This window comes from Aedes albopictus, chromosome 2 (genome assembly GCF_035046485.1).
Source record: "Aedes albopictus strain Foshan chromosome 2, AalbF5, whole genome shotgun sequence".
Taxonomy (NCBI): domain Eukaryota; kingdom Metazoa; phylum Arthropoda; class Insecta; order Diptera; family Culicidae; genus Aedes; species Aedes albopictus.
In genome coordinates this window covers 325804051-325826492 of record NC_085137.1, presented here as the reverse complement: position 1 = coordinate 325826492, position 22442 = coordinate 325804051, and the positions used below count along the sequence as shown (strand labels likewise).

Sequence of the window (22442 nt, the reverse complement as noted above, 5' to 3'; positions counted from 1 at the left end):
AAGTCCAAGTTCTGCCGGAAGAGCATGAAGTACCTCGGCTACGTAATCGACGAGCAAGGTTGGCGTGTAGACGACGAGAAGATCCAAGCGATCGTACAATTCCCGACTCCAACAACGCGCAAAGAGGTGCAGCGATTTCTCGGTGTTTGCAACTGGTACCGACGCTTCATCGCCGGTTTCTCGCAGCTAGCAGCTCCTCTAACGAATTTGACGTCAGGCAAGACCAAGTTGCGTTGGAATCCGATAGCTGAAGAAGCGTTCCTCAAGCTAAAAGCAGCTCTGGTTTCGGCACCGGTACTGGCGATGCCGGACTACAGCAAACCGTTCGCCATAGCGTGCGATGCCAGCGACACAGCAATCGGAGCAGTGCTAACGCAGGAGATCAACGGCGAGGAACATCCCATCAGCTACTTCTCGCAGAAGTTGTCAGCGTCGGAGAGGAAGTACTCGGTCACGGAGCGGGAGTGCCTCGCAGTGATCCGAGCGATCGAGAAGTTTAGAGGCTACGTGGAAGGAATCCGGTTCGTTGTCCACTGTGACCATGCAGCACTCAGCTACCTGAAGTCGATGAAGAACCCGACGGCTTTGATGAGCCGGTGGCTGTTGCGTCTGAACGCGTTTGATTTCGAGATCCGGTACAGGAAGGGTTCGATAAACGTTGTTCCAGATGCGCTCTCGAGAACAGTAGCTGAAGCAGTCTTCACGGTAGACCAAGTCCTGGATCCGTGGTACAGGAAGCTGGTGGACAGAGTAAAGAGCGAAGGAGATAAATTCCCGGACTTCCGCATAGCAAACGACACGCTATTCAAGAACTGCCGTTGCAAGGACGAAGTGGGAGCAGTTTACCACAAGTGGAAGCAAGTCGTTCCGAAAGAAGAGAGGTTCCAGCTTATCCGAAGATACCACGACGAACCGGCAGCAGCGCATCTGGGTTTCTACAAAACCTGGCACAAGCTACAAGCCCACTACTACTGGCCACAGATGCAGCAGGAGATTCACGACTACGTCCGAAACTGTGCAACCTGCAAAGCATGCAAAGCACCAGGATCGAAGATGATGCCGCAGATGGGAAATCCGAAGCCGGCGAAGACTCCTTGGGAGATGATATCGGTAGAGTTTGTCGGTCCGCTCACACGTTCCAAGCGAGGAAACACGGTGCTGTTGGTAGTAGTCGACTGGGTCAGCAAATATGTGATCGTTAAGCCGATGCGCACAGCGGATTCGCAAAAGATGGTGGAGTTCCTGGAAGAAGAAGTTTGCCTGAAGTTCTCTCGGCCACGGCTGATACTGTCCGATAACGGGAAGCAGTTCGAATCGATGGTGTTCAAATCCTGGCTAGCGAAACACAAGATCGGCCACATGAAGACAGCGTTCTACTGTCCGCAGGTCAATAACGCCGAACGCGTCAACCGCGTCGTAGTAACCTGCATCCGGGCATTGTTGGACGGCGATCATAGAGAGTGGGACGAAAAGCTACCGGCGATCACGGCGGCTATAAACGCTGCTCGACACGAAGCGACGGGCGTCAGTCCACACGAAGCCAACTTTGGACGAAACCTGTTGTTGCACACGGATCTGTACACGCAGCAGGAGCTCAATACACCAGAAGACCCGAAGGTAGCGCAGGACCTACGACTCTCGGCGATTCGTCGAATCCAGAAGCTAATCATCGAGCGGATCAAGAACAGCCACCAACGGGCGAAGCAGCGATACAATCTTCGCACAAGATCAGTAGCGTTCAAAGTCGGAGACTTGGTTTGGCGGCGATCGTTCGTACTCTCCTCGAAGGCGGACCAAATCAACAGCAAGCTTGAGCCGAAATTCGTTCCGGCCATCGTCAAGGAGATCATCGGGACGAACCTGTACGTGCTAGAGGATGTTCTGAGCGGCAAGAAGGGAAGGTTCCACGCGAAGGACATCAAGGCGGACTAAACGAACATGTGCAAGCTATGCAAACAGGCGGTGCCTGTTAACGAAGAAGCGAACGCTGAAGAAAACACCACAATTGGGCATTATTACAGCGAACAGGAAGGCGGAGAAGTTCCAACCGGATTCTTCACTTCCGTTACACCGATTTGACGACTACATCTACTGGAATCTTCGTTCCCAGCAGCGAGATTCCAGGCTGTTCAAGCTATGTACACAGGCGGTGCCTGTCAACCACGAAGCAGCCAAGCAAGTAGAAACACCAATCACTGGGAGATTTGACCACGAGAGCTGAGGGTGAGAAGCCGTCGCAATACTGCTCCACCACAGCAACACCGATTGGGAGTCGACAGCAAGGATTTCCGTACAGCCGTACGAGGTTCCACAATGTTAAAGCTATGTCCGCAGGCAATGCCTGTCAACCATGAGTACCACGCTCCAAAAACACGTAACAAACGGGAAAATGGTAGAAAGTCAGGTGTGATGAGCAATAACTTCTTTACGACTACCTCTCCACCTCGAAAAATCAGCCAGCTTTCTAGTAGACCACGATCTTGAACGATTTGAGATTCCATCACCCAATCTGCAGAAGGCCGAAGAGTAGCAAGTAGGAGAATCAACATGCGGTACCCAAACACTTCCATCGCGCCAGGAGGTGTACCGTGAGCCGTTCGCCAAGCGGGAGAAATGGCACCCTGTGATTCTGGAAACGGGACGCAGGTTTCTCGTCAAGGCACCAGATGTATTCTCTGATAGGAGGAGTGGAGACCCGGAGATCGACGACCAAACATCGGTTCGGCGCGGAGTTGAAGCTTACGGCCACTATCAGGCGCAGGGAGACAGCAACTGGAGAGCTTTGGGAGAGCAGGAGGACGTAGAAAAGCCTACAGTGGGCGCGGGAAATTGGAACCCTGAAAGCGATGCGAGTAAGGAGGCTCCAAATACCAGGACGAAGACACGCCAAACACCAGGACGAATCGACAGCCTACTGAGGGCAAGGGAGACTGGGACCCTGAAAACAGTAGTGAGTAGGGAGGCTCCAGATACCAGTACAGAGAGCACAGCAGTCATCAGCCTACAGCGGGCGAGGGAGACTGGGACCCTGAAAACAGTAGTGAATAGGGAGGCTCCAGATACCAGTACAGAGAGCACAGCAGTCATCAGCCTACAGCGGGCGAGGGAGACTGGGACCCTGAAAACAGTAGTGAGTAGGGAGGCTCCAGATACCAGTACAGAGAGCACAGCAGTCATCAGCCTACAGCGGGCGAGGGAGATTGGGACCCTGAAAACAGCAGTGAGTAGGGAGGCTCCAAATACCATCACGAAGAGCGCAGCGTACAGCCTACAGCGGGCGAGGGAGACTGGGACCCTGAAAACCATCGTTGAGTAGGGAGGCTCCAGATACCAAACAAACAGGACATCGAGTGAAGCGCAACGACATCCGAGGAACCCTCACACCGAAACACCAAGTGGTCATGCCGTTAGCCGATCGAGACAAATCGAGCCCATCATCAACTATTCGACCATCCTCACTAACACAGAGCTATGAGTGGCACCACTACGAAGGAAGAGAACACGATCTCGGCAATCCAAGCACATCCACGACTGGATGGTGCACACGAACCCTCAAGTGTTTCCAGTCAATTCGAATGCGTGGCCAAGGGTTAAAGATCTGGGGGTCGTCATGAAATCTTCATCCCAAAAGTAACGCGACCAGGGGCGCGGTAAAACCCTATTTCCCGGGCTCATGACGATTTAGATTAGTAAATTTTTCTGTTCTCAGAATATGCACAAACCAGAACAAACCAATTTTGTCCTTGTAGATAGTCTGTAAATATAGCTTCTTAATGTTTTGTGTGCGATTAAGCCTATTTTAGTCAATACAATAGGCTAGAATCCGATTTGAATGTTTTGCCGTAGGATTCGTGGAAGCTGGACAAGGACATTGGTCAGAGACGATTTGAGAGGTCGAAGATTTTGCCAGGCGCTGCTGGCGTGAGATTTAGTTCAGCATTAGGATTATGCAGTTTGGAGGATAGAGAAGATTTGGCAAGCAGCCGAGGCTTGCGTATGAGTTTGGTTTTAGTTGAGGAAACGATGTAACTTGAGGTCTGCTCAAGAGTTAGGCTGACCGACTTGTCTCTGACCATCATCCTAGGAGGATGAGTTAGGATTTTGTGAATTTTTCATAAATCGTTTGATCACCGATTTATGAAAAATTCTTCCGCTACGGTAGAGTTGTGTTACGTTCAAGTATGAGTTGTGAATATTACGTGTAGAAAAATTAGAATCGACTAGCACTGTTGTACGAATCACCTAACAAATACTGCTCCGCCGGCCATGGCTCAAGAAACCCCTGCGAAAATCATCAACCATCAATCGGCCGCACAACAGAAAATTATTACTCCCAGCACATATGAGCTCGCAAGTACATAGGTGAAAGAAGGCGCACGACTCCACACCTATCCGATCAGATGCAAGAGCCGTAGGAAAACGATCGGCCTCGTGATCTCACTCGCAACGTGCGAGAGAAATTGCCCGAGCGCTAACACACACTCGCACAGCTGGCGAACGAGGACGCGAGCAAACTGGGGCGAGCAACGTTTTCCGTCGTCATCGCATCGGCAGTCCCCATGGTGCGATCGGTCGGATCGGTTGGCACCGCGATCGAGTGTTTTTTTTTGCAAACGATTGAGTGTTTTAGTGCCGGTGTAAGAAAGAAGTTTGATTGACCGCCATAGTCGATTGGCAAGCTGGTAGCGAACGATCGCGTGGTGACGCGCACCATTGCCGAGAAAACATCCGGACGTAGAAGGCATCAAAAGGTGAGCAAGACCCTATCGAGTGCTAAGCAAAACCTCTAAACCACATCCCAAATCACTGCAGTTTGTCATCGACACGTGGGCAGACGGTGCCAAAGAGAGATTTACGGCATCTCCCTGTAAACAGCAGCGGGCGCAGATTCGCATTATTCGAACGGTGAGTCACACTACAGAAAATCGGCAAACTGGAAGCTAAACTTTGTGCGTTAATTAGATCAGCCGCTTTCGAAGCCGACGGGCTCCGCCGATCACGTGAGGAACTTTTGGCATCAGGACGGGGACAAAACGATCAACAATAAGCACACCGTAAAACCATTGTCTTTGGTGACGTTCGTGACATCAGCGGAGGATTGGGCGGTAGGTACGATTGGCAGTGCGAACAAAATGGCCGACTAACTGGATCCCAATTACAGGCCACCGATCACGGCACCGCAGGAGCTGCATAAGAACCTCGTGGCGACTGAGGTTGGCTTTAGTTGCATTACAACACAACCAACGAGAAACCCCAATTGGGTAAGTTTAGCGGAGAATGGAGTGTGAGCATCCACTAACCCGTGGAACGACAGGGTTTTTTCGTTGCAGCCTGAAATCACTTGGCACCCTGAAGGAAACTGAGCCACAACCGACACCCAGGGGTTCTCAACACGCTCGCGGTGGATCAGCCCAAGCAACACTGGAGTTTCGCGTTTGGGGCAATCGAAGGAAACCGATCTGCGGCCACGCAGTCGTGGAACCCCCGGCTGGGATTGATTTTCGGTGAACGACCCAGGTGGCACAGGAACAGCGTGCGCCAGAGGGCGCATAGGTCCCCAGCAAGAATGCGTCGTTTTGCGGAGTTGGATGCGGCAAGAGCATGATGGCCGGTGCCGTGAGTACCGAACATTAGTTTAAGTCACTATGTGTACAACATTAGAGTAGGACGGAAATCAGGCCTCGAGGTCAGAAGCAGGAGTCAGGTGGTCATTATGACGTTCAATATACGTATTTAGAATGAACAATTTGCTTTGTGATTGAGTTGGAGCTTTTAGCCCTCAGTGTTTGTGCCGAAACCCCTTTCGCTATTGATAGTTGAGCTCTACCAAGTCGGGACACTTGCAACAAAGTTACCCCACAGATGGGGAAACTTGCAACAAGCATGTATTTCGCACCTCCTGATTAGGTGACAACATATTTTGATAAATCAATTGCTACATAGCATTCTACTCTGGGTAATTAGCGTACACGATGCTTTACAGGATGGTCCAAATGTTTAGATTTTCAATGATATTGCTTCAAAGTCGAAAAGTGTTGCAAGTTACCCCATTTGACGGTATAAGAAAAACTTGTGTGGCTGTACAAGTTCTACAGGAAAGTCACGGAAAAACCGTTCAATCTCTAATATTGAAGATTAGATAAAAGTCATCGACTATCTTCGAAAAATGGCATTTTATTTTCATCAATATCAAATGGCGTTTTTCGTAGATAGTCGATGACATTGAGTTGAGCTTGAGCTTGAGCTTGAGTTTGATTGACCGTCCGTGGATGCTACTCTAGCATTGTCAGACCAGCTACGCTCACATAAGGAACCCATGAGATATCTGCCGGGGACTAAGCAGGCATTTACAGTGTGTAGATCTATATTAGTAGACCAAATATGCCTCTGGGTCTGCACAAATTCATGTGGATGTTGGAGTGTTGGTGGGATATGGTTGGCAATGGGTTCACCCATTGATGCTTGCATGCCAGGCGTAAGGTGATAGATTAGTGTATTTATTATTCTGAAAATAATGCGGCACAGTTTGCTTGACCGCGTAACTCGTGTGCATTAGGGTCATTGTTTTCTTCTTTTTTTATTTAGTTCATTTAATTAGGGCTCAATCGAATTGTATCCTTCGTTGTGATAGCACCTAGTGTTGCGGTAGTGGCAATTAAGCACTTTTTCGACTGAAATGTGGCCAAACAGCATTTTTAATAGATGTATTATTCTTAAATTATTAGATTACACTTTTTGTGTGCTTATGATTTGCCCAAAAACCTATTTAAAAAAAATCCCTAACATTGCTGCTGATGTGTTCCTATTGTTGCGGTAGTGTTCCTAATGTTGCGGAATCCCATATGATTTCAATGGGATACCGCAACATTAGGAACCGAAATTAAATTTTACCTCCATAATAGGAACAGTGTGCCTGATGTTGTGGCATGCGATTTATGATCGAAAACAGAGAGAAACGATATTTTTCATATTTTTCCAAGCAAATTTGGATAGAAAACTACCGACTAACGTTTTGAAACCCTTAATAAGATGGTACGATCATATTTTATTGAATTAATTCGCCTTATTATCACAACGACCGGCACACTTACCCTATATGATAGATTGTGCTAGGAAATTTGTAAGGATGGGAAACGGCGATGGCTGTGAACATGTGAATCGTGATAGTGAGATACATGAGTTTTATATACAGAGAAGAGGGAGAAAGTATACACGCAGAACTCGTGTACACAGAGCAACGAGTAACTTTCACGCAGCGACCGAAAAGACAAAAGAATTTTCACGCAGATTTGTGTAACACCGGATCAGCACATTTTTTGTGCTGATCCAGTCGTACCCAAAAATGTGAGTGAAAATTCTGTTGTCTTTTTGCTCGCTGCGTGAAAGTTACTCGTGCGCTGTGTTGTTTCATTTAAGGGTGTATAGAAAGTAGAAGGAAAGGGACGGGCCAGGGATTGAACCCAGGACCTTCTGCATACGAGTCAGAAGCAGTAGCCCCTAGACAACCAAGCTCGTCTATGTCGAAGATAGTCGATGACATTGATGATAAATATCAAAGTGAGAGCGGCTTTCCGTGACTTTCTTGTAGAACTGGTCTAGCCGAACGAGTTGTTCATATAGGGGCTTGTACCACTTGGGCTGCTGTACCTATTTCGGGCACTTGTCGCTATAACTAAGACAATTTTATACCTAATAACTTAATTTTTGGCACGCGGCAAGATACGTATACTATCTAACTCTATACAAAAATTCAAATCAATTGGATGTATACCAGGGCTCGGATACCGCCCGAATAGATTTTTACTGTTCATGGTATCGTGTATATCATAAACTTTCTATTTACTGAATGATAATAATACATGTAATCATTTCTCAATGATCAGATGATGCAATATCTGAAAATAGGATTATTCAATACTTTTCATGTATCATAGCACAAATGATTATAATATACTCTATGATAAATTTATAGTTTTAAATAATTGGGTATTCCTAAATTTTACGAATGTTTATGCTTTGCTTATGGAAGTGAGTGATTAAAAAGGCTAGGCAGGAAGGACGCACAGAAGCTGTAACAGCCCTGGAGGCTTCTAATCAAGGTCACTATAATCAATCCACACAAAGCGCACGTAGGTGGGGTATCTATCTTATGATCTGTCCTATGATCATGAAAAATGCCCTCAATAACGCACTGCAATGTGGTCGTACTGAAGCATATTTTGCTGTACCTGTTACTAACTTTTGGCCTCGCTTTTGGCACTGTTATTATGTTGCAAGTATAAATTATGCACTCTTCAGTGTTGGCGAGTTATTACCTTAGTACTCAGATAACCTACCTTGCCAGTAACTTCATAGTTGTGCGGTGATACATAGTATTGAAAAAGCAGTGAAACCTAAAATCAAAGTTCCATCGGGTCGGTTCTCGACGTTTACCTTTGAGAAAACTGCGAGCACAGTGCCTATGTGGTCCAGCAAGTAAGCACCGCGCGAGAAAAAGCCGAGTCAGCCCACCAGCAGCCAACAATTCGATTCCAAACTCCATAACAAAAAACTTCAAGCAACACCAAAATAAACACGACGTCTCAACATCTCGCACTTTGACAGCAGTTGGATCTGCAGGGGTGTATCATTTTTGAAGTCGGTAAGGCAGCACTGTGAAATATTTCAGTTTTTATTTTCATTATTCAGTGTATCATAAAATTAATGATAAAATGATTATAGGGTGAATAATTTGATAAAATTTTTGTTCGAGAAAATCGTTGTTTTTGAATGGTAACGATACTTAACAACCTATTCGGTCTATCATTCTAACTCTGATTAAAATTCATGTTATCATGAATACGATTCACATTATCATTTATCTATGATCCATTTTATGATAACACTAATAATCAGAAAATGATTGGCTGTATCACAACTGTATAATATCGTTTTATTCGGGCGGGATCGGATCCAACCCAGTACACCGACGCCAAGACAGCAATTCTACCAGGACTTCCTTTTCGCGGCCACTTAATTGCTGTAAGGGTCAATTTCGACCGCAGGGAACCATTATGAACTACGAAGCCGACTCCGAAACCCTGGACTACCTCTTGTACCGCATCTGAACTAGCCATTCTCCGAGTCCACGCGTCATCTCCGCTGTGGCAACAAGACCATGTGCGTAATAGCCGTTGAAATGTACATTATTGTGCATAAGAAAATGTAATAATGACGGTAACTATCATTATAGATCTGAGGAAAGGAAAGGTAAATGGGCGATCTGGAGGGTCTTAATGGGGAGTAATCTAAGAAAGTTAAAGAGGTCTCAGGATGGTTTCAAGGGCGGTTCAGAGGAACTCAGAGGCATTTTCGAGAGTTGCAGGGGCGTTTCAGAGGGGCTTTGAGTCAGTCGTCACAGGAGTGTTTCTGCGATTCGCATAAGGTTTTAGATTACCCAGGAGGTCTCCAAGGCGAATCAGGCAGTCTAAGAGGATTCCAGGAGGTCTCATAGGCATTTCAGGCGGCCTCAAGAGAATTCATGAGTATTTCAGGGGGCTCCAGGGGATCTCCGGGGTGATTTTTGGAGCGTCTCAGACGGTCTCATGGGGTTTTCAAGGGGTTTCTGTACCTGGTGTACCCTGATTATTTCTTTGTTGAGGCTACGCCGCCATGAGCCTCTGCCCGGGCAGAGTTCAAGTACTGACGATCAAAATGTGATATTGGTTTGTTTGAGATAAAAGGTAAAAGTACTGAAAACAATAGCAAAAATTTGTTCTTTAATCATCTAATAAAAAGCAAAATATGATATTTGAAGATCAATCAAATAGCTCACTTCTATTGGTTAGATCTTACCAAGAGCTAAATGTGCTATGATGATGATGTTCCAGGAGTGAAATTGAGATATTAGTTTCAGTACTTTTACCTCTTATCTCAAACAAACAAATGTCACATTTTGTTCTCCATATCAAAATATGCTATTATTGAGCTTTTTTACTCTGCTCGGGTGGGCCTGCCTCTGAAGCGAAATTCGGCCAGGTTTCAATGTAACGCTTGCTTGCAAATTGCATTCCCGCCTCTGCGTAGAAAGTGGTCCAACCCCCCTCCACTTACGCTCCATCATTTTCCAAAAGCTTTCTCTACACATTAAGACGTAAATAACTGTAAAAACTTAACGTAAAATTAACTTATTTTTTGAGTGGTGAATTGCGTCACCTATACGGAATATTTTATGAATCAAAACACCTTGAACGTATAAATAAAGATAGACTGCGTAAGTCAAGTTTAATATATTTAAAAATTTAGTATTATTTTTAAAATTCACTTCAATGGAGCATGTGTTCATTTTTTTGGAGCGCTTGTAGAATTCCTATGGAGTGTTTTCAGTTTATTGTGGTTGCTAGAAATAAGCTGCATAACTAACACCTGGGCAAGAAGCTAAAACTTTCGCTGTCTAATTCGGAGTAGTGAACTGGAGTTCCATCAGAGTGCAATGTTTATACTCATTAAGGGCGGACGGGACGGTCGAGGAAATATCCGCCATTGCTCTGTGGCTACTAAAATGGTAATCTCAGATTCTACTTCATATTTTGCAACAAAATTCTATCATTGTGTATGCTCACTTGCAGTGCATATGCTGATTGGTTTTCAACATCTTCAGTGTGATAGAACTCGAGATTACCATCTTCAAAATCGCGAGGCAAATTGTTAGAAAGAGAGGCAAGATAGAAAAAATAACACGGCGTCCCGTTTCACCTTAAATTAAATAGACTTTATGACTAACTGTTTGTTTCCTGCAAATTCCTATTACATATATCGAGCAGGATCGGCGCAGAACTCTAACCGTTCCATTCCTCACCATCTGCATTGACTGGTGAATGTGACCTTCGGCCTGCTAGAAGGAGCCATATTGCTCATCTCCCAGTTCGTGTAGAGACGTATCTATGAGCGCCCGATTGGTATCTCATATTTCAGCAACACGCTCTCAGTGGCAATTGCAGGGTTTGGAAGTTCACTAGGCAAATAGAATGTATGTGTAATCATCGCGAGGATACCCGAACCTAAGAACGCTGATGGCCAATAGAAGGCAGGCAGCGTGCGCCTCCACCAACCACCAACGTTGGCTGACTGCTGGCTGGTTGGGAAAATAGCGCGAGATTCCGTCCCGCACCCAGAACCCGTTGCAGCATCATGATCGCCCTCCAACATCATCACTCCTCTCGAAATACTCTGATCGGCATTCGGCCGCAGTAAGTACTCTTCGTTCCGATGCGCTGCTGGTTGGCTGGCTGAGGCGGTTCGACTGCACCCTAATCCCAATTTCTGTCTCTCGATCATCTTTCAAGTCAAGATGTTTCAACATCTATCGCGGTAATTTCGCGCGAGACATCAACATCGAATGCCACCGTTGGCTGTCAGTGTCGCGAAGTGAATTTTCCTAGTGGATCCCTGAAGAAACAATTTCCAAACGGTGCTCCCCAGTAGTGGTCCGTGAAGTTCAGGACAAGAACGTTCAGTATTTGGAGCATTTGACCCCAGGCCCAGCCGACGATAAATCACGCTCATCATCGGCCACCGTAAAGTTACCGTGCCGTCATTGTCCTCCTCGTCGTCGTCGCTGTTTCGCAAAAGTGCTTTGTTTCCAAAAGTGCAGCAATTTATTTGTCTTGAGTACAGTGTTTTGTGATTCGTGGTGTCAACACAGGGATTGGCGACTCCCAAGCAGCTCCTCCCAGCCGTTGGCGAAAAGTCTAGTTCTGATTGAACAAACTATTGGCAGCAGCCGTAAGACACGAAGCCGACCCCTTCAGATTCTTATACCCAGTGTCTTGAGTTGGAAGTGTGCTCCGGAGAACCCAAAGAAGTTTTCGTTCCCCGAAGAGGTGCTGAGCAGCGTTCAAGGTAAGTTCTGACGAGCCCAACTGCGAAGAAAGGCATCTGCGAGCGTCGTAGCTAAGCTCCGATAATTTATCACACCCCATTTGTGATCTCCAGCGAGCGGATAAGATTTGCAAACAACACCCACTGGCCATGGATTCGAATTTAGCGCATGATTTATGAGCTGTTACATAGCCACTAATTTAAGACGATGATCGATCAACTTTGAGCATTGGCGAACTAACTTTACCCGGTACAGCAGCTGCAGCTGGCAAAAAAGTGAAACCATGGGGAAAAACTAAATGACTGTGATTATGGCCAAAATCCTTTAGCAGATCGTAGTGGTCCTAGGGATGCCAATAGTGTACGGAGCGAACATTATGGATAGTAAATTGATCATCTCTACCGGCTATCCAAAAGTGAACTAATGGAAACCCTACCGGATTGTATTGAGCACCAAATGGCAAGAGCAGTTTTTGCAGAGTTTAATAACCACTCAGCCATTATTTAAATTTTCCGTTTTGGCTTCCACAGACCATCAACCGTAGTGATGATGAGAACGATGCTTTCGTGTTTTAATAAGAGCGCTGTTTTGCTGAGCCATTAGTGATAATATATGTTTTAAAGTGGAGATCAAGCAACTAATTTGAAAATTGCGAGAATGGCTAGAGACGGCCGATTAATTGCATCAAAACCAAACCGGAATCAGTGTGTTAGCAACATCTATACGATCAGATGATTCAAAGCGAATGAGGAAATCAATCCATTTAGGTCTATTACAATGATACTATTGAACTAACGCTGTAACTTTGGACAACATTGGGTTATTCAACATGAACTCAGAGACGGCCCAGTAAATGCATAATTATTTCATGGCAATTGTTATAACTCAGGATTGAATGAACTGAATGAAATGAAATTGAAACGCTTGAATATTGACCACATACAGTCAATCTTAAATGGTGGACCATTTCGGAAATCTGGGATTATTTGGACCCCAAATTTGTTCTACTATGTACAGGGGATGACCAAACCCGAGCAGAGGGGAATATAAAATTAATAACTACGAAATTTGAAAACCTGTTTTTATATCTCGTTTCGTTATTATTGCATTATCATGGCATTACGTGTCCATGTCTTGTTGGACAATCTTATTTCGTTATGACCAAGCTACAGCCATTAAATAACATTTCAATATTACATTTTTTTGTGGAACAAGTTTGGTTATTGTTGTATTATTGAGAGTGTACAAATACTTTATGCTATTGCTATCAAAACTAAAACAAGTTATGAAATAAATCCTACGTCATTCAACAACGTTATTTACAGTATTTCGCGAGTTATACTTACGGTATCACATTTGATAAGAGGTGTGGTATATTACGTGACATGGAGGTGCTGTAATGTGTACAAAACCAAGTCCCTACTGGGTGCCGCGATGTTTGAAATTGACTGAGTTGTAGCTGAAAAGTTCCCAAAATATCAGCCACTGCCCAAGTGACGCAGCACCCTACATACATCAAAACGAGAACATAGCCGACGATATTGAAGGTGGGGTTCGTTCCAGATTCCGCCTTTGACATGAGAAGTTCAATGATAAAAATGTCAAACTTATTGAGTAAACTTGTTTGAACGAAGCTAATACAGACAGCTGAATCCAAAATTGTAGATGGTTTTAAATGGAATTTTTCAGAAAGATTTTGTATTTTCACATGTTTTCCCTGTCATTTCAGAGGATGAAGTCGGATCTACCTATTTGTGGTAAAAGATTACATGAATAGTTGAAAATACGCCTATGAGGGAAGAGAGAAACTGAAGTTCGCAATGATTGTTCCGTCATTCTCACATGCTGGTCTAAATATGTATAGCATTCTCAGCCAACACGAAGTCATATATGATGTAGAAAAGGATGCTAATGTGGAGGCCATATGCGTACATGCTTTCATTTAACCACGGGTAAAGTGTACGCATATCGCCTCCACTTTAGCATCCTATTCAACAGCATGTGCGATTGTTTGATATCATAACTAATTTTGCTTTCGGGATGTTATCAATAACTCTTTAATATCACAATTTGTTATTGAAATATTTCCCAAATTCACTGTTATTAAGTTGTTATTGACACTAACAAAACATGTTATTAAATTGATTTTCCAGAAACAAATTTTTGTTATGTGACTTGTTATTTTGCCGCTTATGACAGACAAGTTTATAGCTCAATATGTTATGATAGTAACATAAAAATAACTAATTCCATTATGCAGTTATTTTGCCAAAATAACGCATTTTGTTATGCTTTTATTATTCTCTTCTGCTCGGGAAATGTTCACAAAAAAGTTCAACAAGCTGTAACTTTCCAGAGAGTGCATCAAAAATTATCAAATTTTGACTGCTTGCTAACCTATTTTATGTGCATCATTGGTCCAAATTTGGGCTCGATTGGTTAATCTTTCGCGAAGCTAGAACCGTTCTCGTAAAACACTGTTTTTCAGATAACTAATTTTTGAACTGCCAGATCTCCGAAACCAGTGAATCAACAACAACAACAACAATATATTGATACTTTATATGACGTAATATAAATTAATATTTTCTCACTACAAATAAAATTAAACCGATTTGACGTTTTCACTCATATAGAGGAAAATGAGTGAAATTTACAACAGCACTTAAAATATACTAAATGTGTTCTTCCGCTAATCCAAATGGGCTCTAATATACCTTGTTAAAACTATTTATCAGCAACTCAGTCTTATTTATCATAAAACGAGTTTTGTTATTCAACCTGACGTTTCGGCGCAGAGATGGCGCTTTCTTCAGGGGAAAAATAAAGTATTCGTTTTTGGTTTGAGGTTATGGCGAACTGTAACTGCCGGGGTTTTGTAATGATGGACATGAGGGTTTTCTGAAAAAAAAAAGTCACGGAAGACTTCCTGAAGAAAGACTTCTTGGCGAAATTCCAAGTGGATTAAAAAACCCGGAAGTTTTCCTTAAGAAATTCCCGGAGGAATTTCTGTAGGTATTCCCGGAGGAATTCCAGGAAGAATTTCTGGAGGATTTCCCGGACAATTTCTTGAAGAAATTTTCGAAGCAATTCCTGGCGGATTTTCTGAAGAAATTCCCGAAGGAATTCTCGGAGACATTCCCGGAGATATTCCTGGAGGAACTCCTAGGAAAATTCTCGAAGAAATCCATCCTGGAGATATTCTTGAAATAATTCCTGAGGAAAATCCCGGAGCAATTCATGGAGTAATTCCCAGAGGAACCTCCTGGGAAAATTCTCTTAGGAAATCCGGAGGAATTCCTGGAGAACTCCTGGAGAAATGCCCAGAAGAATTCCTGGGGGAATTACCGAAGGGATTCCTGAAGGAATCTCCGCAGGACTTCCTGATGTGGGTCCTAGAGGAAATCCTGGAAAAAATTCCGGATGAATTTCCGGAGATATTTCCAGAGGAAATCCTAGAGAAATTCTCGGAGAAGTACCTGGAAAAATTCCAGGAAGAGTTCCTGTAGACCCCCCCCGCGTGGTCATTAGTCCATACAAATTATTTTATTCGTCCATACAAAATGATTATTGGCCGAACCCCCCCCCCCCCCTAAGAACCACGTGGTTTATGGACAGCCCCTTAGCTTGCTGAAGAACTGTGTTGAAGACGGCATCATTCTATCTTATACCAGGATTCTGAGATATAGAAGTTTGAATATGTTTGACCCTGGCGCCACCTAGCGGACGATTCTCAAACCAAAGACGCCAATGCTAGATAATTCTTACCCTGCTGAACAACTTTGCTGAAAACGGCATGCTTGTACCTCATTAGGGTATCGAGATATACAGTATCGGACAACAAAAATGCACCAAAGCCGTTTTCCCATACAAACTAGTCAACTTTGGATTGTCATATCTCAGTTATGTCTCAACCGATTGTTCTCATTTTTCTGTGATGAACTACAAAACATTTCAATTTTCATAAACTATTGAAAAAGTTCAGTGGTAACTAATGATACAAAAGTTACAGATAGGTTGAATTTTGACGATAAAAATGCACCAAGACAAAAAAATATGTAGTCAAAAATGCTAAAGTCAAATCACTATGGTGTCTTCGGCAAATATGTTTCTTGTGTGATGACCAATAAATTTGCTGAAAACACCATAGCTATCTGACTTCAGCATTTTAGGCTACACAATTTTTTGTCTTGATGCATTTTTATTGTCAAAATTCAACCTATCTGTAACTTATGTATCAATAGTTATCACTGATTAGTTTAGAATAGTGTTAGGTGAAAATTGAAATGTTTTGAAGTTCGTCATAGAAAAATGAAAACAATCGGTTGAGACATAACTGAAATATGGCAATCCAAAGTTGACTAGTTTGTATGCACGCAAAACAAGAAAGGCTACCAAAAATTTAGATATGCCTTTTCTCCCAATTAATGTATTGAAAACATACAGAAAATGTGTTGAATCATAATCTATTCGTTGTATTAGGATGCGCTACACGGTTCCACAGGTTCCATACTACTACACACAAACACCGCTATTCAAACCCTACAAGTTGAACCGGGTTGTTTCTAAAAATAACTTTCGCTTCGCTGCTGAGCTTCGCGTCCTATAGAGGTAATCACATTCAAATGTATGCGTGCCTTTTTTGTAGATGTAGTTGTGAAACTGCGAGGAAAATATTTGCACCCTTGCCCCGGACGTTAGTTTTATCATTATTTACCCGTTTTACCCAATTCGATTGGGTAATATTTGCATATGCAATCTGAATAGCCTTTCAATCGGCGTGCACTTTTGTGTGAGGAAAAATTTGCGCTAGTGTTCGTGTGTTGAAATGTCACATATCTCTATTGTCTACTAGGAATTTTCCACTAGTAAACAGCACGCTGCTGGATGCGGCTTGGGATGCGGGCTTTTCAGTGCACAATGGGTTTAGAGTCGTATTTACGAAGACAAAAATGTTTCTGCCAAGTTCTGTCATTTTTTTTTTGTATTATTGTGAAATGAGTACGGTCACTCGAGTGTGGCTTATCCAAAAATCCGCTGATTAATTATTCTCTATACAATTTCAAAATGTTCTACAAAGTTGTAGCAAATTTGCAAAAAAAAAAAACATTCAAATGATTAGAACTTTTTGAAATGTATTCAATAAGTTGCAACTTCTTTTCCCTTTGGACATACTTTAGTCGAGTCAAACTGTACATGAAGACCAATACATCTATATATATAAAAATGAGTTTGAAGTTCCTTTGAGGCAACAAAACTCAAGAACGGGTGGACCGATCAGCATGAGTCTTGCATGGTTCGATTCATATTCGTGGTGGCTGTGTTTATATGTACAAAAAATTACGAAAATCCACTAGAAAAGTAAAAAAAATATAAAGTACTGATTTTTTATGAGCCGGGAACAAATTCAGCGTGATCAAAATTAAATTAATCTAGAGTGCGTTGCTGCAATGACCTTAAAAGTTGTCAAACAACCACAGCTTGGCAAGACAAAGTTTGCCGGGACAGCTAGTTAACCATAAACTTTCAAAATTAAATTTAATTCGGTTCGCTTAATCCTAAGGTACAGTAATTTGATAAACGGATGTCAAATAATAGGTATTCTACTAGAAGGGCTCTAATTTCGTGTAGAGTTAATCAATCAAGACCAAATTTGTACCAATTATATCAAACTCGTTGAGGAAGAAGTAATTAAAATTTGAATAGTTTTGGTGTACTTTATAAAAGGTAACAACTTGCTAAAAATGTTTTAGGCAATTTATCAAACTTGGCATGCTTTTGTATATACACTAGGCGGCGCTAGAGGTCAAGCAAATTTTAAATTTCATATACTTCAGAACTCTGGTCACTTACAAAGTTGGTGTCTTCGACAATGTTGTTTGGTAGGTCAAGGGCTTACAGTTGATAGTCCACTTGTTTCCAAATTTCGGCACTAGAAAGCGCTAGTTACACATTTCCAAAATTATGCAAATGAACGTTTTTTTTTCGTTAAGTAATCAAAAAGCTGTAATTTTGTTTTCTCTGAACGTATTCAAGTCAAGTCAATGGTTTTTCAATGAGCTATATATAAGTCATAAATGTGCAAAATTTCATTTCATTCGGTTCATTTAATCATGAGATATATCAGTTTAACGAAGAGCACTCAAATATGGAACATTTTACTAGAGTCGCTCTAACTTTATGTAAAACTATCCAATCGAGCTCAAATTTGTGTCATTCATAGCTAATTAGTTGTGCAACTAGCAGATAAAATTTGAGAATTCTCCCTACACTTTATAAAAACTTACAGCTTGCTGAATATTTTCGAGATAATAAGTAAAAGTTGCATGCTTCTACTAATTTGCAACTAGCGCCACTACTGGCAGAATCATGAACCAATCAGCTAATCAACTGAAAGGCCTTAATAAACCAAACAACATTGCCGAAGAAACGAACTTTCTAAGTCCTGAGATATATGGAATATAAAAATTGATTTATCGTCAGCGCTACCTAGTGGTGGAATTTTGAATCAAACGGCCCATCAAAAGTAAGACCTTGGCTGTCCTAACAACTTTGCCAAATACACCGAATATTTAAGTGATCATGGTGCTAAGATATACGGTATGGAAATTTTGCAAGTGCTACGTCTTGCTGTATGTGATATCTGTCATGTCAGAGACAAACAGACGTAACACTGATGAAATGTTTATACCAAATATCTCATGATCCTAATTACTTGGAGAGTTGGTGTCTTCGGCAATATTATTTGGCTGGTCAAGAACTAATAAATGATGGACCGTTTGTTTCAAAATTCCACCACAAGGCGGCACTAGTGAGCATACAAATCTTATGTTCCATATATCTCAGGACTCTGATCACTTAGAAAGTTGATGTCTTCGGTGATGTTGTTAGCTTGGTTAAGGCCTCTCAGTTGATTAGCTGATTGGTTCAAGGTTCTGCCAGTAGGTGCACGGTGTCAAAATTTCAATTATTATCGAACTTTCATGTACCTCGGATTTTTCTTCATAGAATGTTAGAATTTCGGCTATAATGTATAAATGCAAAATTTGAAAATATTCTATCGGGGAAAATTTGAGTAAGCTGAGTTTTGGCTATTTTCCATACTAAAATTCAATAATTACTATTTTAGCCCAAAAAACGTCCCATACAAAATGTATGGAAAAAATTTCGCCGATGAAATATTTTCTAGTTTTCCGATTATGAATATATAGCCCAAATACTAATCATTTTCGAAGAAAAATCCGAGGTACATGAATGTTCGGTAATAATCGAAATTTTGACACCGTGAGGTGGCACTTGTTGCAAATTAATTGAAGCATGCAACTTTTATTTAATACTTTGGATATATTCAGCAAGCAGTAATGTTTTGTAAGGTAAACCAAATATTCTCAAATTGTAACTGCCAGTTGCACAACTAGTTATCTATAAACGGTACAAATTGGGACTGTATTGGATAACTTTACATGAAGTTGGAGCAACTCTAGTAAAATGTTTCATATTTGAGTGTTCTTCGTAAAATTGCTATATCTCCGGATTAAGTGAACCGAATGAAATGAAACGTCGCACAATTATGACTTATACATAGCTCTTTGAAAAACCTTTGACTTGACTAAGACACGTTCAAAGAAAACAAAATTTACAGCTTGTTGATTACTTCACGAAAAAATCAATCATTTGAATGATTTTGCAAATGTGTGTAACTAGTGCCACTTAGTGACGAAATTTCAAAACAAGTGGACCATTAACTGTAAGCTCTTGACTAACTGAATAACATTGCCGAAGACACCATCTTTCTAAGTGGTGAAAGTCCTGAGATATATGAAATTTAAAATTAGCTTGATCTCTGGCGCAGCTTATTGGTGGAATTTCCAATTAAATGATCCATCACCATCCATCATGGAATCGTAAATAAAATTATTAGTGAGCAGATTTTTGAATCAGTGTAACCAGATGTTTGGCATAACAATAATGGGGAAAAGGATCAACAATTAAAAAGTAACTTTCTAAAACAGAATAAGTGTCTAAAAACTTACAGTTTTGTCTTCGTAAATACGGCTCTGGGCCCATTATGCAGTGTGGTGGCTGTATCACTTCCATCAGCAAGCCACGTTTGTGTTGTTATTGATGGCTTTCAGCGCAGGGTACTGTGAAACACCATTATAGTGTCTCGGTTCGATTCCCGCTGCCGCCCGTATTTCTTTTTAAACATGTTTTGGTAATTGATGCCGCCGCTGCTGCCATGACCAGTCTAAAAATAGAACAAATAAAGAGAAACCAATGCGACAGAGCACACGCACACATGCGAAATTTTCCTTTTTCAGATTCTAGGAAGCCAATACAATTTTTGGTATACTGCCACCTACCAATTTTTGTATTTGCAAAGCCTTAATACAATATTTGTATATGTTTCAAACTGCATTGTATTAGAATCTGCGTGTGGGAAAATGGCTTTGGTGCATTTTTATTATCTGATACTGTACGTGTTTAAAATTTTCAGACACTATGCTCCACCTAGCGGATAAATCCCAAACTAAAGACCTTACTATCAGATAGTTCTGAGCTTGCTAAAGAATTTTGCCGAAGACAGCATCATTCTATCTTATCAGGTCTCTGAGATATGAGGGTTTGAACATTTTTGACACTGGCGCCGCCTAGTGGCCGAATTGCGCACCAAAGTCACCGTTGCCAATTAGTTCTTAACCTGCTGAACAAATTCGCCGAAGACACTATATTTCTACCTCATCGGGATCTTGAGATATACGTTGCGCAAAGTATGTGGCCAATTTCACAGCGCAACATTTTTTTGTCTCAAGGGAAAACTTATGTGTCTCCGAAGGATTTTGGGCCGCTGAATCCGAATCCGGGCTCAGATTTGCTCTAACACGTTACAATTTTGAACTATACCTCAATTTATAGGGCAAAATATGCGATTTTGGGCTTTTTTGACTGCAACCCGGGTAGAGGAAAAGAGCTCAATAATGACATATTTTGATTTTGAGATCAAAATGTGATATTGGTTTGATTGACATAAGAGATAAAAGATCTAAAAATAATATCTGAAATTTACTCCTGGAACATCATCATCAGATCATATTTAGATCTTGTAAGATCTAACCAATAGCAGCGAGCTATTTATGTGATCTTGAAATATCAAATTTTGATATTGTTCAGATGTTCCAGGAACATTTTTCAGATATTATTTTCAGATCTTTTATCTCTTATATCAATCAAACCAATATCACGTTTTGATCGTCAGTATTTCACCTCTACCCGGGAAGCCATTAAACTTGGAAATATTTTTTTTTAAGCAATCAAAAGGTTAATTGGTCAATTAACATCTAAATTAATGACTCATGCAAAATATTTCATTTTACCTTATCAAATTTGATAGATTTAAGCATTTTATGTTAGTATGAAAACTTGCATGCAACTTTTGGAGGGTGACTTGTATGGGAAATATCGTACCTCACATAAATCGCTTAAAACTATCAAATTCGATTTGGTAAAACGAAATATTTTGCATGAGTCGTTGATTTAGATGTTAATTGACCAATTAACCTTTTGATTGCTTAAAAAAAATATTTCCTTGCTTAATGGTTTGCAGTCAAAAAAGTCCAAAATCGCATATTTTGCCCTATAAATTGAGGTATAGCTCAAAATTGTGACGTGTTAGATCAAATCTGAGCTCGGATTCGGATTCAGCGGCCCAAAATCCTTCGGAGACACATAAGTTTGCTCTTGAGACAGACAAAAAGTTAATTTTTGTTACGCTGTGTTTTGGTACCCCAAGACAATCTGGAACCATGTGGACCAGGTACCCATGTCCCCGGCATCATAAACTAGAAGAGTTTTTCGGGAAGTTGTAAAAATTTCATCAAAATCCATCGAAAAACAAAAAAAAGTTATGACCATTTTTGCTTTTCCGAAGGTGGAAAATGTACGTTGGCTAGATAAAGGTTAATCGTGACTCAATATGAAGATTTGATATCGAAAAACGACGATTGACGCAGATCGCAAGAAATTTCTTGGCTTATCTCGATGCGTGGAAAATTCAGACAAGGAATGGCCGAAGAAATGAGAAAGCGTCGCTTTATTCCGGATCTTAGTACGGAGCTGAAACGAAACGTCAAATCAAATGGGGCTTGCTGTGTTAAACTTATTGACCATTCCGGTTAGTAATCCTACATTATAGAGATCTGCGGAGGCGGCCATTGTGAGCCAATTGTGCAGAGAGAACTGTCAAAGTGTGAGCCAAATGAACATGCTTATCGTTCGTAGGAACGCGTCGTTTGAACGGTATTGCAATCGGAACTAAATAAATAAAAAATATTTATTTTTAATATCGAGAAATTGGCGGCATATGTATGTTTAGTAAAAAGATAAAAATTTATTAATTCTGCTTTCAAAAGCTCATGCTTATGACGACACTTTTGTTGCTGAACTTGTCGAAAAAACTTCCACTGCTGCTTCTTGCTTCACTTCTGCCGATATGATTAGCGTAACACTTTTGCAATGAATTTCAGATTTCTTCGATTGCTCAAAATTTTGGAAAAAAAATTCTACCATAGTTAGAAAATGTAAA

At 41.6% G+C, this 22442-nt stretch overlaps 1 protein-coding gene across 2 annotated transcripts in view; it reads left to right on the top strand.

The window, feature by feature from the left end:
* Positions 1 to 10893: 10893 nt before the first annotated feature.
* The window catches only part of LOC109403097 (cuticle protein 8-like), a 54133-nt gene continuing 42584 nt past the window's right edge, over positions 10894 to 22442 (top strand). The window contains exon 1 of one of the 2 annotated variants that reach the window (XM_062848854.1): positions 10894 to 11880. The gene's annotated coding sequence lies outside the window, so the exon portion shown is untranslated. The remainder of the gene's footprint in view (positions 11881 to 22442) is intronic. The other variant, XR_009997102.1, reaches the window with a different exon arrangement.